Genomic DNA, 18,176 nt, shown 5'->3' on the forward strand with positions numbered 1-18,176 from the left:
TCCTATAGGATTCCAGTCTGGAATGGGGACAGGCCAGTCCAATCGGTTCACTGCTTTGTAATCATACCGATCCATGGTGAACCTCTCAAAATGACAAATAGCGTTGTCATCCTCTGAATAACAATGATCCAACCCGTAAAGTTGCCGCAGCGTAAGAAGCACATTGTTGTCAAGATTAGGGGATTAGGAGTCGGCTTTGGGCCTGACATGAATTGGGATCAAGGGTCCTAGTCCATACCACGAGAAACATCTCCATAATTCCACCTCCTTCAAACTTTACTGTAAGCCCAATGCATTCTGGCAAAAGGCTTTCTCCATGCATACCCCAAATCCAGACTTATTCGACTGGTAGAGATTGAACCTTGATTTGTCATTCCAGAGAACCTGTTTCCACTCAAACATGGTGCAATTTTCACCACCTTAATCGAGGAACGCGATTGGAATGATATATGTGTAGCAGCAAGGCCATGGAAACTAAGCAAATGTGCTTACTTACGGATGGTATTTATTAAAACAACAGTGCCGGATGCTTATTGCATCACATGGAGTATGTGGGCCATTGGTTTGGTGCGGTTTTTACGAATTTCTTTAGACATTACTCGTCGGTCTCTATCTCTTAGTTTCCTTAGCACATTCCAACAATCAGCGCATACCTTCCACTTCTTATTTACAAAAGCCACTACCGTTTTTGGAATTTTTAACTCACTAGATATGTCCCTTAAGGATCTGCCATTTCTATAATATAAGGGCAATTATGTGGCAGTTAATGTCATGTCATTATAAAACATTTTTTAATATTCAAAATGCAAGCCATTTTTATGTGTCAATTTTATTTATTGCTTAAAAGCTCCAAAACCTGACTTCATTATTAATTAATTAAATTTCTAAAATGATTTTCAAATTATTCGTTCTGGGGTGCACATTCCCAACAACGAAGGTAAGTTTGCTAATTCAAGTCAGATGGTCTGTTCTATAAATCTCCAATATGCAGATTCACATACATTTTTATTAATAGCAGAGATTTTTTATAGAAAAAAATCGAATTAATTTTCAAATTTTTATTTCTGTCATTGTCTTTTTTCATAATAAATAATCAAATATTTCTCAAGTTTCTGCCCTTAGTACCATTTCTATGTAGAAAAAGAATCAGTGCATAAGCACATAGAAGAAACAATTTTTATATTAGAGAAATTATTTTGGATATTTGAGATAATTTATTGAATTTTAAAAGAAATATAAAGTGTTTGCCAAAAACAGTTTAAGAAATAAAATTAAAATTCCTATATCTTAGAGTTTAATTATGTTTTCGCTTACATTCTTTTTTTCATTTTTTTATTAGAAAAGTACTTTATCATTTAAAAAAAAAGATCAAAATGCGATTTTTTTCCTTTTATTTTAATCAATCGCTTCCTAAAGTTGAAAAGCATGGAAATTATTTTTATATAATTTAAATCTAATAGCATCATCTGCAGCAAACTTTCTAATTTCATTCTTTCTCTTTTATGCTATATTCATTTTCAGTTTTAAGATCCAATTTTTACTATTTATAGTTAAACTTTATCCCAAACAAACATAAAAGTGCAAATTCAATATTATTTTTCATTACTTTTTCATAGATTTATTTTTTTCTTATTGCGGATTTTGCTGATTGCTGATTTCGCTGATATTCATTAATTCATAGGCGTAGAAATGATAAATGTAGGCGGAAATAACCGAAAATGCTGGGTACCGAGCGCTAAGGGAATTCTGAAGATCTGTTCCATTTACACATGTTTAATAACTAATAATAACACTTTTTAAAAAACTTATTATTTCTGCTAGAAAACCTGTAAAAATTATATTATAAATTTTCTGTGGAAATAAATGTAATTCTAAAGGATTTATATATTTAAAAAATTCTCACATCGCATAAGTCATATTTATAAAAAATAATTTAGGATGTTTATTTTTCAAACAAAATATTTTCACTCTTCTATGAAAAAAAGCCTACAAAATTATAGAGCTTTTAAGAAACTCTATAATAACTCTATAAGGAGTCTCTATGTAAGGAGACTCTAATTCTATATAAGGAGAGATAATGTTGCCATCGATTTTCCTGCTTCCCAGAACTTGTGGTTCGGAACAGCCTACTTCCACCCTTCCTAAAACGGCTCTTCTACAATTTCCTCAATTCAGTATCTTGCTGATACCACTCTCGAAATCTGCCTGCCGTAAACCCCAAAAGTGTTCTAAGCTATTAATTATGGTATGAGTTAACCTCGAACGGAAATGAGCACTAAACAATGCTACTCAGCAGAGACCGTAATAATGCTCTGCGTGAAGGATTTCTACTATTAAATTGATTAGATTTCTGAGCAATATTGTATCAGAATGATTTTAAAGCCTCTTAATTTCAATGCTTGCAAAGGAATTTCCTGTTGTGATAACTTGGTAATTGTCTACTATGAGTGAGTTGATTCAAGATAAACAATATCATTTGTTTGATTCAGTATCTTATTAAAATTATATTTTACAAAAATCATTCATTTATATTAAAATCATATTATTATTATCCTACCTGTTATAACGGCTGCGGTGGCCTCGTCTTCGGGACCGGTGGATTTTAAGGTTCGCGAATCGATCCCACCGAAAACCATCGTGTAAGCGAGTCTGGGGGACATTACATTCGTCGGGGCGAAACTGGTGTGATGTAGAAGCTTAGAGAGAGAGAGAGAGAGGTGCCGGCTTAGGTGTCATCCTCGTCATCTCACCACGATTCAAATAGCCATAATGTTGCCTTAAAACGGGATGTTCACATAACTAATCAGAACAAACAAACCTGTTATAAGGTAATCGAGGGAAAGTGACAAAATTCAACTTCATTTTAATTAATATAATTCTAATTAAAAATTCAAAATAATAATCGCACCGAAGTGCGCATTACTTTCAATCAACTTGGTAAATATGATAACTATAGATCAAACAAACTGAAGTATAGAATGGCTGTACCATACATTCAACTTCATTATTAATAGAGACATGAAGTACACCCCGAAAATTCAAAGAGCATTTAAGTTGATTCTCAGCAAAATAATTTAAATAAAGCCTTCTTAAATAGGAAATCAATTCTAAAGTTAATTTGATTATATAAAGGATTCGTAATTCACTGAAACAGTTTATTAAAATTTTCTTCTAAAATTAATATTACGAAATTTTATTTTTTATGTAATTTACTTTCTCATTTTAGACAATGATTTCACCTTATTTTTTAGATTAATTTTCGTATATTTATAAATTGATTCTAATATTTTCATTCTAATTTTAATGATTTCCAAAAGTTGCGTTTTATTCATGAATGAATTATTTGCGTAATATTTTATTTAGAGAAAAAAAAATCGTTTGCAATTTTCAGACAGTTTTATTTGCAATGGATTATATGTCAGAAACTTTTGCCGATCTTGTGTTCAAAAAAGTTAGTTAGAATTTTTTTTAGCTTTTCTCTGAACTTCGAGAAAAACATCTGAAGTTAATGACTACTTAAGCTGGTAGTAGTAAAAATCGAAGTACATAAAAGAATACGAGTGGTAGTTTCAATTCTGTAAGGCGTAATTCGTATTTCCATGGGAACTTGAGGCGGCTAAAAAAGTTCCATGAAGTGGAACAGCTTTCGTTTGATATATTGAGTATTGATCGAATATTTCAAAACTAAATGCCATTGTGATAATGAATGTTTTAGATACATTCCAATGATATTTATGATTATCCTGCTGGATTAAAAATCACAACATTCATAACATCTTAAGTAACATGCATAAAATATATCTTATGCTTTTAGATTACCTTCTGGGCAAATTTTTCAGTATTTTATTAATTAATATTAATAGAAAAATAATTACCAATTATTTTATAAATGTGGCAAAATATAGGTAGAGAATCAAAATGTCCAAATATCTATTAAAAATATTATCTGAAGAATACGTAATAAGTATATTAAAGAGGAAAGGAGTGATTTCTGTATGACACAAATATTTGGAATTAGAAATAAGATTGCACTAAAAAAATCACATTCCAAATTAAAAATATGACGGACACAATTACTTACGATCTTTTGTCAATGAAATTTACATTCGTATCACAAGTGAATTTAAATAAAAATTGTTATTTCTTCTGCCAATGTGACATCAGCATGTAGCATCGGTACAAGATAAAATCAATGGAAAATAATAATACTTTTAACAAGTACTACTATCCTAATTTCCATCTAATTTCAGATCAAGTAAGTTTAGCAACCCCATTGTCCCCATAGATTCCGTGTTATTTTATTTCAATTAAATATTTTATATTTAATTTAATCTTTATGGCTTTTTCATCAAATAACTGCTAATCATTTTTGATATTTTATCGTCACCTTTCATGAAGCTCAGTTCATGCTTTTTTCATGTTCCGATTACTTTCATTATGAAGAAACTGAAGCCTGAATAGCAATAACAATGCATGACTTTTAAATCTTTGATGCCAAGGTACATAACATTTCTTGGCAAACCAAGAAATGTTCGAACTTATGTACCTGTTGTTCTACGGAATCTGTCTAATCACACGATTTCAATGGAACGGGGCTAGAAAACTTTGAAAGCACCTCTTCTTGTCAATATATCATATCAGATCCTCATCTACATTTTCTTTCTTCTTCAGTTTCTAATTTTAATTTGCATCGTTCTTAAAATTTAGTTTTGCTTTGCTCATTACTCCTATGACGCTTCCATGACTAAGTTGCTGACGAATGAAAGGTTCAAAACCACTTGGCTTCAAAAACCGCCTTGCCACAGCTCAAAGAATATCTCTGAAATCCAAATATTGTTAGAAGTTCGTAGTTGTGAACTTATAATCGTAGTTGATAGTGTTTGCCAGTCTCGTAATTCCTTCGGGTCGCAGTTTAAGAAATTGTGAGTGACCCACTTATTGTCCAACACAATGGCACTTTTATTTGTTTCGTTGTTTTAAGTTTTAATTTAAAAAAAAATATTTTGCAATTAAAATTAAAAAGAAGTTTAATAATCCGACTTGTAGAGTAAATATTATGTTCCTATTTATTGTTTAGTTTAAAAATGGAAAATTATGAAAGACGAATGTTTTGGTATGTAGTGTCGCATACAAATCCAAAAATTCTGTAATCTCTCCATTTTATATTGAAACAAACTCAAGACTGCTGCAATTTCCGAACTAATTGAAACAATAATTGAAATTATGGAACTTTTTGAAATACTTGAAACAAATTGAGCACTACTTGAATTTCCGAATTATTTGACCATTATCTTAAACTATGAATCGTTTTTAAATTTGTAATGTAACAGCTACACAGACTTATTATTTCACACAACTCTACATTACTTCTGTCGCAACATAATCTGCTACAATCTTTAAAATGGGCTCACATCCATAAAGCTACCAGCCTTTGGACCTGAACATTTATTAGCATTATGCAGATACGTTTGAGTCATCGTGGCAAGAAGAAATAAATCATTTTGACTGAAGAATTATCTTTCTATTTTTAAATTATCAAGTTTAAATATCTTCAGATCATAAAAAATTTGTTTACATAACATAATATTTATACAAAATTATAAGCTATATATATCAATTAAGTTCAGCAGATAAATCAAGCAATAAAAAATGTATGTAAACATTCCCATATCTAAACAATTGACCATTGAAATAAATAATATATGATACAAATTTTCACTAAATGCAATTTATTATACACCATCTAGAAGGATTTTCTAATAATAATTATGTAAAAGATAATATTTAATGCTAGTATTTTTATACCTATTAACATAATACTTTCTCGATAATCAATTGAATCCAACCCGAAATAAGTAGAATGAGATAAATAACTCAGTAAAATATTGAAATTAATTGATTGTTTATTAATTAAAAGAAAAAATTTTCAGGGACTTTTTGTAATCAAAGCTATCTTTTCTTTAAAGGTGAAAAAATAGTTATACAATAAAGCAATAGTTTAATTTTCAATTCTAGAGTTTTTACTCACATATCAGTGGAATTATTTATTTTCTTCGGAGACTTATAAAATTAATTCAGCTTCGGTCGTATGTTCGGGCTATGTTCAAGATGTTACCTCCCCATTACATATGCATTTCGTAAATGAAAAACAATGTTAAAATTTTCAAGTTTTGAAAAAAAAATAGAAAACCGAAAAGCGCATGAGAAATGAGAAGTCTAAAAATTAATGGTTTAGGAAGCAGCAAAATATTTTTTTGTTTTTGTTTTTGAGAATGAGTAATTTGTTAAGGATTTGGCTTTTATTTATAGTGTCAAAAATACAAATTGCATAAAACTTTACAGTGTCTCTAAAGTGAGATATTTTTAATTGTTTACGTAATAAATGAGATTGGAAATATTTTCCAACTTCTCTAGAGCAACAAGAAATCACGTTTAAGTTATGCGATATATTTAACACCAAATTAAAAAATAAATAAATCTGGAATGGATTAAAAAATAAATTAGCCTTAGATTCCTCAATTTTTTAGCTAATATATATATATATATATATATATATATATATATATATATAATATTATTTAAAAGAAATAACGTTTCTATGCTCTCCATTATAAAAAATCTCATCCATTTATGGTTATTTCGATGAATAAATCATTTTTATATGTTTCATAAATTAGGCAATCATGAAACATTTTTTGAAGCGACGAAAAAATATAATGGGAAATATAAACAAGAATTTTTCAAAATATTTATCAATATTTTGAATGATACAGTATGAATTGCCAAAATATATTTATAGAATTAAAGCAGTAAAATAACAATTTCTATTATTGCATTGTTAAACTAATACTTTCAAATACGAGCAAGCCGTTGAAGGTGACCGATACCTTCCTGACTTTATGAAATAAATTAAGTCTCAATTATTTATTATTATAAAGAAAATGGGATTCAAAAGGCATGCCAACGCAGCATTTCGAGATAACATAATCAATTTGTTCACCATGGATTTGTCACAATCCCTTTTCGCTTATTAGAAATAATCACTGAATGCCAAATCTGGGTCTTATGTGATTCACAACTTTTCAAATGAAAGAGTTGAGAAGGCAGTTCGTGGCCAAGAACATATTTTCTACTGCTTATTAAATTTACATTAAGAAACCAATTTCAGTATTTGTCATTTCATTGAATCGCATTCCTTGATGTTTCTGATTTTACATGAATGGCAAAAATAATTTACACTGGAACAACCATCACAAATTATTGTCAATTTAAAAGGAAGATATATCATTCTGTAACAAGTTGTTTTTTGAGAAATGTTCTTTGTAATATTTTTTATTGATAAACTCTCAAATGAAAACAATGTTAAATAGTTTTAAAGCTGGAAACTTTTAATTCAAATAAAGCTTATTTATAAAGCATGAAATAGAAAAAGACCTATAAGATCAATATCATATTAATTTCGCTTAAAAATGTTAAATAAAATAACTCCAAAAAATATTTTCTTTAAACAATTCTTACTTAACGAATCAATCATGAATTTCAATCATATTAAAGTTTTCAGCAAATGATGAACAACAAGAAAAAAAAAAGATTAAATATTTCGTGACATTTAAAACGTCTTGTACTTTTTTGAAGGCTACTTTTTTCACTTCAGAAGAAATATGACAGGAAAAAAAATGTTTAGCCTGACATTTTTGAATGGAGTACTTGAAGCAAAGGAAAAGTCAGTTGTAACATATTTTTATACCTTTGAAATAATAATAAAATTGATGTGAAAAGCAGTATTAAAAGTATTTTTCATGGGCTACAAAAATGATTTGCCAATCTATGGTGATTTAAATATCTGCAAGTTGAATATCTCTTTGCAATTTTGGTTAGGTATCAGCTTTTGATAGAAATTTGAATTTGCAATAAATGTCTATATTCATAAAATTCTTTAAAGTAAAATAAAATGATATGTATATATCAATACATTGTTGTATCATATAGTAAAAGCAGTGGAAATATTCTTTCATAGACTTTATCGAGTATTTACTCAACATGTTAACAAAATCTAAATTTTACGGGAAGAGAATTATTTTAACTGAAAATATAGAATTCCTAATGAATGAATATATGAATTTATAATGAGAATATTTGAATTTATAATTACAAAAGCAGGCACGAAATCCTTCTCAGTATGCTATAATGGATTTCATCAGATAATAGGTAAATGTTTTGAAGAATGTAGACATTTCAAAATTTAAAATTTGAACAATTTAAACTTTATTGTTTCATCGGAAAAAAGACATGACGGCTATGGAAATCTTATCTATAGGTTTTTCATTCAATTTTAATTAATTACATATTATATAATTATCAATAAATCATCAATTTTTCTTTGCGTCAAATAGAAAAATAAAATCTGAACGGGTTTTTGAAAACAAGATAATATATATCATTATTGAGTGGAATGCTTTAGTGACGAAGAAATGTCACTACAGCTAATGAATAAAGATTTTGAATCTCATCTGCACTCAAGGTTATTCCCAGTTTGGTTTTGCAGCAAAAACTGATGCCTTTATTTACCTCTTTTCCATAGTTTAGCAAATTTTCGATATTTTGTCTTAGTATTAATAAGATATAATCTTTTTCCTTAATCGTTCTATTAGTTATTGATGTTTCAAAAGTTTATTAATATTTTTTTTTGATACAGCAGAAAAAACAATATTATTTTTCAATATTTGCCATTTTTTGAAGACGTCTATTATATTGAAATTCAGTTCTACATTTGGCCTGTTATATTCCAAATTCATTCATTTTCAATTTAAAATAAAATTCCATCATACTTTTTTCTTCTTTGAATTATCTTTATTTAATGATTAATAACTGTTTCAAAAATAAGGCGTTGCTAAGTATTCAATATGATGAACAAAAAATTAAGAAAACACTACTTATAATAATGCTTACGTCAATACATTTATACATATTTCCTCTTAAACATGATATTATTCTTTTTAATTCAATTTCTAATTTCCTAGAATATTCCACATTTTGGCATTAAGGCAAAATACCACATTACAAAATATTACATTAATTAAGGCAAGACACCACAACATTTCCATATTGTAGTTCCGTGTGGTTTCTAGGAAGATATAAGCGTACTAAGGAAAAATATCTCCAAATCAAATGATACTACTTAAGAAGTATATCTGGATTCCTTTGATTATTAAATTAACTTATTATTTTAGAAATTTCATGCTTCTGTGATTATCTAGAAATATATTATATCATTTCTATTTTTTTCACGTTTTTAGAAAGATGCAACATACATATAAAACCTTCACATATCAACTAAAACTACAGTATTTACTAAACATGTAACTATTTCTTTTTATTTAAGAGATTAATGACTCATATTTTATAAACACATGTTTCATTGATTATTTAACAAGATATAGCGTATCCATTTTTTTCATCTTCATCTGATAATGGTTCTAGGAAAATGAAAATAAATAAAAAAAAACACATAGAAAGCTCTCATCGCTGAAATTAAGTTACACTACTTGACTAGCATATAAATATTCGTTTCATTGCGTAGATGAATTGTTCATATTCTATTTTCAAATGCATGTTTTATTAATTATCTTGCAAAAAAATCATAACATTTCCACTTTTTCATTTAATTCTGCTTCTAGAAAGATATACACATAGAAATACTAAATATGTCAATTATAATTATTTTACTTAAGAAATGTATTAGAATTCTTTAGGTTTAATAAATTAATTTCTCATATTTAAATTTGAAAGAAAGAAATGAATAAATAATTAAAATAAAAATAATAAATTCTGAGAAATTAATATCAAGAATATTTTTCATTTTCAGAACTATGATTTAAAAACTTTCAACAGCTACAAAAATAATTTATAACTCAGCATTTATATAAATAATATGTTAATTATCTTTAGAAACATTTGCGTACTTACAAGTTCACTTGTTCAATATTATTTGATTGACCCGAAGTACATAACCACGCTGACCTGATGTTCAGGTCTCGACGTCGGAAGTGGAGGGTTTCAGGTTCGAGACTCAATTCCATCAAAGAGTCATCGCGTAAGCGGGCATGATGTCCGTTAAATCCGTTTGAACCATACGTCCTCCCGCTGGTGTTAAGGGTTGGAGAGGAGGTGCCTGTTCAAGTGCCGTCCTTCTCATCTGAATTAAAGAACGAATTGAAAATTATGAGGTACGTCTCAAGATATCACTAGTGTTACTTTAAAATTGACACTATGATATCTAGTAAAACTATATGAAACACAACTAAGTGGGACTCTTTTTTTCTTCCATCCTCATAAGTTGCATACAAAATAATTAAGCTGATGTGTTTCTTTTATTGTGCATTAAATAATGTATCGATGATGTTTATTATTTTTGGGCAAAATTTTCTCTCTTAACGTTGTACTTTCTAAATATGAAATTCGGTTCATTCATTCAATAGTTTCAGTTTCAGATGATTCCTAGAACGAAAAGTTATTTTAGGCTCCCCCTACAAAAAATAGCCCTCATCTGAAATCGCTTATATATCTGTGCACTTTCACTGTATCAACTGGATCCTGGCAGACAGACTTTCTTATATCTCACATTCAATATTGCAATATTTATATTTAAGAAAATCCGTGATCTTGGCATACGATATGCAAGAAATATTACTTTTGCGCGTAATATTTCTTGAATACTACTTTAATATAAACAGAAGAAAATAAATATTTGTCTTCGACTCTACGTTAGAGATAAGTCATATCAACAATGAAAAATGCGAAGAAATAAAGATGAATTTTGTCTTTTGGTAAGCATATGATTGCAAAGGTAATAAATATTTCCCAGTTTTTCAGATGACTAATTTAATACGAAAATAATAACAATACGCATTTGTTTTTGATCTAACAAAGTTGGTGTTTGTTTGAGTCGATTTTGGAAATCATAGTATATATAGAAGAGCAATAACTGATATCATATTCTCCCTGGGATTTTTCTAATTGAACAGCTAAAACTTATAAGATATTTAAATTCATATGATTCGATACATATGACGGTGTACTCATAACATAAGGTACTACAGTGTTAAAACCCTAACAATTTTAATCGGGTATCTAACAACTATTGAATAACTGAACAGATAATTCTTTAAAATTGAAAATTCAGAGATTTCATTAAAATTTTATTTTAAAGTAGAAATTGCTACTTCCATGTCAATAACGCATCAATCAAAATAATGTAGGACGATTAGCATTATCAACGGTTCACATTCGTTATAATTTCAAAAAAAAAAAAAGATTAAAGTAAGCAAACAATGAAATTGCAAATAATTTGCATCTATTTATAAAATTTTTAGACAGAGTATAAATCAAATCATGGTGAGGTAAGAGACTATATGAGTGGTTTTCCTTAAATATATTCCCGTCGCAGTACACCTCGTATCACTAAAACCCTTATTTATTTTGTCTTTCAGTTGAAAATTAGATTTTCGGAATTTACAATTGAACTGTATTTGCATTTTATTTCTAAACTCCTCTATTTACTCATGAAAAATAATAAACCACCTAAAAAATATGAGTTATAAATTCAATATTGAATTAATCAATTTAAATTATCCTTACAAAAATTAATTATTTCACTTCCAATCTCTAAATCATATCAATACATTTATTTCGCTTAAAGCTATAAAAAAATAATAAAAGAACTGATAATAAAGTTAATGAATATTTTAATAAGGAAAAAAATATCTCTTAGATCTCTTAGCGAAAGAAAGAAAAGCAGATGGGAAAGTCCGAAAAATTAACTGAAAACGATATGTGAATATAAAATAAAACAAATATAAATATAAAATGCAAAAAAATATTACTCTGAATTATATAATGCTTCATTCCCAGCATATTCAGATAAATAAAAATTTATAAGAAATATTACCATGAAATATATGAGGCTTCAGTTTCAATTATATTCAGACAAATAAAAAGTTATAAGAAACAGAAAACAAGCATTTCATATGAATTTCAGAGAAATAGAAAAATATTAAATTTATTTAATTCCCATATTAAATAAAGAGCACTTTAAAGACTGAAACAATATCTTAATTTAGAGCTTCTAGAATCTCGTCTTCTTTCTTAAAAAAATATTTTACAACTAAAATAAAATAATGATATAGACTTAGAATTCACTGACTACTGTTTTTTTTTGAGAAAATTCTTATTATCTGAATATAATTTTTTAATTATTATCTTTCCATGAAATAAAAATCCTTCAGTGAATGCATACATTCTCTTCCTCTGCCGCCAAGCTTATTACATCTTCGTTATAAAGCAGCATAAAACCTCATCTTCATGAAGCTGTCTATCCGATCATCCTTTGCTTATAATCCCAATGCTGCTTTGAGCTTGCAAAACAGGAAAGAGATATGATAGAAAATCTAATGAATGTTATATATTAAGTTCCTCTTTAATGTTTTTTTATTTCCCTATATAATTATTTGAAAACTCATTAGGACGTCAGCAGAGAAGAAAATTCTGAAATTATATTTATCTGTCTAGATTCATTCGGAAGCTGCACTTAGAAAGAATAAACGAAATTGAATGGAAGAATGAATCGTTCTATGAAGAATGAATGAATTTAATTTCCATTCATTTTGCATTTATATCCATAGCATTCATTAATTTTATATGAATTCTTTTCTTCTTGAGATATTGTCTAATATATTTTCTTTCAAAATTAAAATCAATTAATTTTCTTCCTTGGGAAAGATAATTATTTTATTAAAAATGCAAATTTTTGACGTAAGAACAAATAATTCAAATTCAATTTATAATTCAAAATGTCTGTTGTCATTCTAAAATTTTTACATCAATAATTAATTTTTAAAATGCTATTAAAACGAATAAACCTTTTTAAACAGATTTATTTAAGAATATTAGATTTAAAGAAAATTTCCGATCTTAATTTTAATGCAATGTATCAATTCTTAGGAGAATTAACAATATAATTCATATCTAAAAATTTTATTTTCTATAACTGTTGAATAAATAGGGCCTATTTACCTTTTTATTATTGTAAAAAAAATTAAAATATTATTTGCAACATATATTTATTTAAGTAAAATATTAAATTATATATAATAAAATTCCATATAGTTTATCCATAACAGAATTTAAAAATCAGAGCTGGGAATCTAAATACAATCTATTTGAATACAATAGTTCCTTGACTAATCAATCTAAGAGCAAATAATTGTTATATTAATATGAAAAAAATATTTTCAGAAAATATTCGTAAATCCATGAAAATGTTTTATGTAAAATCACAATCTCAATTCATTCCAGAACATGAATATTTAAACAACCGTGGACAATGTCATTTTATAATAAATATTTTACTCGAAATTCATTTCTTTGAAGTATTTGTAGCATAAATCTGGTTGTGAGTTTTCATATGTGCGGTTTAATAAAAACTCCATTTTCTGCTACTGGGAATATTTACGCATCTTATAATAAATTTCAGGAAATTAAACAACGAGAGATTGTCAAGCAATAAAACATTCTTGGAAATACAAGAAACAAAAAGATAAATTACTCATTAATTATTAATAGAATGAATTATAAACTATATAATTCTAGATAAATGAATAATGATTTGTTACAATTATATAAATAATGTTTTAAAATGAGGTAAAATATAATTCAAAGGCTAAATTTCCTTTATAAGCAAAAAAGAAATCTTCTTATGGTTTTTGTATGCAATCGTTTAATAAAAAAATACAACACTCTTATATTTAATATAGAACAATTTTACATAGTAAAAGGATTAATCCAATTGAACAAAGATTAATTCAATTAAACGATTTTTCCAAAATCTTAAAATTTATATTTTAAATATCATCGATGAATCTTATGAGCTAATTATTATTGTTTTATACATACAATAATAGATTCCTTTTTCTGATAATTTGGCATTAACATATAGAAGAAAATGTTTAAACTAGACAAAAATATCAATGAATTATAAATCTACCAATCACACTAGAATTGCTAGAAATATAATTTGAAAATAACGAATTTTTATATCTTAAAAGAGTTGAATGTATCATTAGAATTTTGGAAATTATAAATTATTTCAACACTTATACATAAAAGATTTATGTGGATGTAAAATCAGTCTGAAATTGTTAATCATTGTTTGGTAACTATTCGTACATTTGGATTGTTTACTTGCGTGCCTCCGAAGAAACTCTAAATACTATTATTATTTATCTTAATTTGAATAATATGGAAACAAAATGTATTTAATCAATTGTAAATCAAAATCTCAAGTATCAATTGTAAATCGAAATCTTCACAAACCAGAAGTTAAAGCAAATGAAAGGCTAAAATAATCATTCAAGAGAAGATCCGGTTGAAATTAGAGGAATAGAGATATAAAATGTTTTTGAGTACAGATCGAAGTTTCTAGTCTACAGTAGGAAAACTGTGGGTCTATGATAGAATTCTGTGCTTTTTGCCTGGTACATTTCTGGAAAAAAGAAGCAAACATTGCCAAGATAAAAAAACACACAATTAAAATGGCGAAAATTGTATTAACTATCAAATTTGCGAGTTAAACATCTTTCACAATGAAAATTGGTGAAACATGTCGTGAGCAGATCTTCTTGCGAAACCCATCATTCTTCTTTAAGAAGTTCTAAATGGAGATTTTAGATTAATATAAATAATTTTGATTTTTAAATCTATTAGAATTATATATTCTTTTCTTTCTAACATTTACATAGATATTTCTTTGCTACCAGAAAATTTAAATCTTAGAAATTCCTGATTTATATTTTAGGAATCGATTAAAAAAATCAATGCTAGTAGTTCATGCAATTTGAAATAATTTAAAGTTACTTTTATAAACGAACCAAAATTAGAAATAAATGTTAAGTTAACTGCCAAAGAATCAAAAAGAAAGATTAAATGAATTCCGGAATAGATGGCGCTTCAAGTTTGATGACGTTGCATTATGACGAAACGTGGTAGGCGGATATAGCTTTAAACGTGGAAAAATTAAATTTTAGTTTAGTTTAACGAAATACATCTACAATAGTACGTTTTAACCTCAAGTAGTTTTCTTCAGAATTGTACTTTCAATTTGTAAGTATTTTGCCTTGTGTTTATATTACTTTTTTGGTTCTATTTTCATGTATTTTGTGGTTTGATTTGCTGTGGTCATTTTTGGATTGTTTTTTGCTAGTGTTTTTACTTGTTTTAATCTTGTGATACTAATTTATCTCCAAAACCTCAATTTTCTGGGATTTTCGGGTCACGAGGGATCAGTTTGTTGGACGAAAGTCAGACCCCTCACAGAAAAAATCCCTGGTTTGAATCCTTGCCTGAGGGTGACCCTTCAGAAAGTCTTCGGGCCGGATTCATTTAATCTTTCTTTTTGATTCTTTGGCAGTTAACTTAACATTTATTTCTAATTTTGGTTAAGTTCATTTGTGTTTTAGTTGTAGCAGCATTAGCGCTCTCCAAATACAATGTATATTTGATATTTATTATATAGATTCAGAGAAATTGTATAGATGTTTTTGAACATTGTTTATTTATGGATTGATAGTTTTTTATAAACGAATATATTTATAACTTTCATTACTTTCAGGAATGTATACATATATGGTGAGTGAATGAATATAACTAGGAACTTGCAATGATTACAAAAGAATCAAAAAGTGATAATCGACGATTAATTAGCAAAGCAAGTAAACAATGCAACTCCTAGTCTTTTATAACTTTTTTTTAAACAGAGATATTTTATAATAAATAAAGATAAAAAAATATAAAATATTTGATACATAAGGAAGATAAGCGATCTCAAAAGCTGAATAGTTACTATCTTTTACCATTTCTTTTATCTTAGTTGTAAAATTATTTCCATTTGCATGAAATATGTTTTTAGTTCAAAAGGTGTATCGTGTGATAGACGTTGAACAGTTCCAGAAATATAAAATTTCTCCACGTTTCTATAAAATATACTCCCTCCATTTCCATAGGAATTGAAAATACGCCCACTGAACAAAAATTGTCTACTCTGACATTTTTGAATAAAGTATCATAAAATATGGTTGAGCGAGTATGTTTTACTGCCCTTTATAACTTGTTCCTGCTTGCAAGACAAAATAGTAAAAATGGCAAAAATGGAAGACACTTGAACGGTAACAGAAAATGAAACATTTTCTAGATACGAGTTAAACAGGTTTTTTTTTTTTTTTTTTTTTTTTTTTTAAATTTCTGCCTATAAATTTTGTATTTAAATTTCTACCAGTAAACGTTTACTTTCTTTATTCACTGCAATTTTGGTTACCAATAATATATAATACAGATTTGAATTTCAAACATCAATTCTATATTTGAAGACTCAAGATTATTTTATCATTGTTCGCATTTTGAAAAAAAATATTTCTTTCATTTTGTCCCGTAAATAAATCATTTTTCATTTCTATATATTTCAAATCTAAAAAAGAAATTAATTTTCCTTCAGAATGCATTTTTCATTTTTTAATTATCGTTTGCTTTCTGATAAAACTGTAATTCACTTATGAAAACTAATGTCAACTAATGATTTTTGGAATGAAAATACATTCTATTTTATAATAATATTAAATAACTATCACTTTTATAAATTATTTCGTACTTGTTTCAAATTTATAATTATCTGATGAGTTTTAAATAGTTAAACATTTAAAACCATCAGTGAATTTATCATGGCTGCTATACTTTATAATTATGACAGTGTGATTATATATCATAGCCTACTGCATTCAACATTTGTAATTGTTTTGACATTTAAGTCATTTATCTAATTCTATATGCAATTTTTCATCTGGTTCTTTTATTTATTTCTTTTTTTTTTTGCCAGTTTTATTTAAAAAGTAAAATTCTCCATCATCCATCTAAACCGGAAGGTAGCATTTTGCCTCAAAAATAAGAGATGTAGGTGGCATATTGCAAAAAAAAAAAAAAAAAGAAAGAAAGAAAGAAATTAGTGTAATTTTCTCCAAATCATATATTTACGTAAATAAAATCATTTTCAGTCATTGCAAGGCCTAAATGAAATGCTACGGTTATAACAATTCTCGAAGTTTGGTTATTAAATTCAAATTTCATATTGAAGGCAGTTTAAGCTTATATGTCTTCAACTCAGATATAACTTAATAATTCTCACTATGCAAGAAAAATGAGTTTTCACAATGCAATAAAATGCTATATTCAGTTTCTTCAAATGTGGAATAAAATTGAATGTAAGAAACTTGATTTAATTTTGAGCTATGTCGGAAAAATAAAATAAAAAAAATAAATACATCACTATTGTAAGAATCAATTCGTTTGGTATAAAGTGCCCTAGAATTACAAATGCGAAGAATTTTCAGGAGAAATTAATCTGAAAGTCACATCCTCTACTCTCAAAGTCTCTGTTGTTCTAACTTAGCATTCATCCCCGATTATAGTAGGCAAAAGTATTGGATATATAGTTTTTAATAATATGAAGTCCAACTAAGAATTAGAATACGTTATAAAATTTAAATATTGTATATTGTATACGCTCGTATATAAAAATGCCAAATATTTTAATGAAATATATCTTTTATTAATAACAGATACGGGAGTATATATTTAAACTTTATAACTTTATAAATCAAAAAAATCAATTAACTTGCAAATTATTAATTTTCATTTAATTGTAAACATTAAATTTAAAAAAATGGAAACTATTATTAATTAAATAAGAATTTTATCTACTTTTTGAAAGTGTATTTTTCATTCCTGAATTTGTTAATACATTTTGTGGCCTGTATTATGGAAATTTAAAAAAGAATGTAAAAGTGATATTTAAGAAATTATTCTAAGATCTCACACTCGGTCTAATTTTTATTGGTGGTTCGATTTTAAAAATCCTATTTTGAATTATACGAAAAAGAAAATATAAAATACATGAAAAAAGACAATGTTTTCTCTTTATTTTCAGTAAATCCCTTCCTTTAAGAAATAGGAAGATATTCAACCGCAAATCTTATCAGTTGGCATCAGATTAGACGTAGAGACGCGGCTTACTAATATCTACCAAACCACATGATACCATAATCCTTTCTATCCCAATCGACTGAGATCAACAG

This window comes from Argiope bruennichi, chromosome 5, assembly GCF_947563725.1.
Source record: "Argiope bruennichi chromosome 5, qqArgBrue1.1, whole genome shotgun sequence".
Taxonomy (NCBI): domain Eukaryota; kingdom Metazoa; phylum Arthropoda; class Arachnida; order Araneae; family Araneidae; genus Argiope; species Argiope bruennichi.